We start from the raw sequence: 2,517 nt of genomic DNA on the forward strand, positions 1-2,517 counted from the left end.
GCTGGCTCAACTTCGCCGGGTAATGACTGGGATGCATTTAAGGCCTATATCAGAGGATGCTATATGTCTTCTATTGCTACGGAACGTAAAAATAACCAGCTTATACTTGAGGAGGCGGAGGCCAAGGCTCAGACTCTCGAATCTGACTTTGCCCTCACGGCTAACCCCATCACAGGACAGGACATGAAAGCAGCGTATAGGGAGGTTTTGCTTCTTAGGGTGGCCAAGGTAAATAAAAGACAATTAGTTCAATCACAAAAGATATTTGAACAAGGGGAGAAGACGGGGAGACTGTTAGCCTGGCTTGCTAAAGAACAATCCATGACCCCCACTATAGCGAGAATTCAGGCAACTGACGGAACAATAAAGACAGACCCATCAGATATCAACACATGCTTTATGGAATTCTATTCCAATCTGTATTCATCAAGAGTAGGATATTCTGAAGAAGAGCTATCCGGGTTCTTGGATGAAGTGGAATTTCCTACTCTGACCCCGGAGGCAAGGCAGTCCCTGGATAGTCCAATCACACTAGAAGAGGTCCAAATAGCACTGGGCTCTCTACAACCGGGTAAAACTCCTGGGGCGGATGGATTCCCTCCTGAGTTTTATCAGCAATATACTGAGGAAATGGCTCCAAGAATACATAACATGTTTGTTAAAACGCTAGGGGAGGGAGTTCTCCCCCCTTCTATGGCACAAGCAATCATAGTCGTAGTGCCCAAACCAGGGAAAGATCCCCAAATGTGTTCATCATACAGACCCATTTCCCTGTTGAACTCTGATGCAAAAATTTTAACCAAAATACTCGCCAGGCGTCTCAATGAAGTAATACTGACATTAGTGCACGAAGATCTATCGGGATTTATGCCGGGCAAGGGCACAGACATTAACCTCCGGAGACTGTATGCGGTCTTGGCCTCGGGGATTGGAGACGTTGACCAAGGGGTAGTGGCCTCCCTAGATGCAGAAAAAGCTTTCGATTCTGTGGAATGGAAATATCTGTGGGAGGTCCTCCGCAGATTTGGATTTGGTCCCGTCTTCATCTCCTGGGTTGAGGCAGTGTACAGATCCCCGATGGCCAGGGTGCGCACTGGAGCGGTCCTCTCTCCGTCTTTCCCCCTTCGTAGGGGTACAAGGCAGGGATGTCCGTTATCCCCGGGGCTCTTTGCACTGGCGATAGAGCCCATGGCTATCCTTATCAGGTCCACCTCACAAATACAGGGTATTACTATAGGTCCACTTCAGGAAAAGGTGTCATTGTATGCGGATGACACCTTGTTATACCTTAAAGACGACAGACAATCATTAACACAAGCGCTTCAGGTTATAGATAGGTGTGGGCGATAGTCAGGAATATGTATTAACTGGGGAAAATCAGTATTTTTCCCACTACACTCTGGGGGTGCTCCTTCGCATTTGGACGCACAGCTTTGCCGGGTATCACAGTTCAGATACCTTGGCGTAGAGATACACAGAGACCTTCGTCAGTTCATTGGCCTGAATCTGACCCCGGTGATGTCTCGCGTGTCCCACCAATTTTCTTCCTGGAAATCCCTTCCCCTTAGTCCAGTGGGCCGCGTAAACTTAATTAAGATGTCCATCTTCCCCAAATTCACCTATTTGTTCAGACAAACTCCTGTACCCATACCGCTTTCCTTCTTTGCCAAGTTGGACAGTTTGGTCATCTCTTTTGTATGGAATGGAATGGCCCCTAGAATCGCAAAAACAACACTACAACTACCGATTACTCTGGGAGGCTTAGCACTCCCATGTTTCTTAAAATATTATTGGGCGGCAGTCCTGGTAACGTTGAAGTGGTGGCTCGCGGAGGAGCCCTCTAACCCGGCATCCGATGTGGAGGCCGCGTTACTTGGTTCCTACTCGGAACTAAGGAACCTCATACATAGAGGGCCCCGCTCCAATCCCAAAATATCAATGCCCATGAAAACGACCATTAAGGTGTGGGATACAGTGAAAGCGAAACTAGAGAAACATAATGCGTGGTCCCCTGTAACACCTCTCTGGGGTAACCCGCGGTTGAGTCATTTTCAGTCAATCCCAGACCCCGTCATTTGGGCTAGATATGGAATAGTTGCTCTTGGTGATATTGTGTCGCAGGGACAACTGATAACATTCGATGATCTGAAAAATAGAAAGGGCCTCCCAAACCGGATGTTTTTTAGATTTCTTCAGATAAGGCATGCATTTCGTTCCCAGTTTCCCAGCCCGATAACTCTGCGGATGTCGGATTTGGAAACTGAACTTCGTGCACCTGAAGGCACTAGAATACTCTCGTCTATTTATAACAAACTTAACCTGCTGGACACGTCTAGGGTCTCAAAACTGTTGACAACTTGGCAGCATGACATTCCTGACCTGACTGAAGATGACTGGGAGGAGGGGGTGCAGCAATACCTAACTTTGACAATCTCCTCTAGGGATAGATTTACCCAATTAAAATTTCTACACCGAGCTTATGACTCCCCATCGCGCCTTGCAAAAATTTACACAAAT

This window comes from Aquarana catesbeiana, linkage group LG05, assembly GCF_042186555.1.
Source record: "Aquarana catesbeiana isolate 2022-GZ linkage group LG05, ASM4218655v1, whole genome shotgun sequence".
NCBI classification, from domain to species: domain Eukaryota; kingdom Metazoa; phylum Chordata; class Amphibia; order Anura; family Ranidae; genus Aquarana; species Aquarana catesbeiana.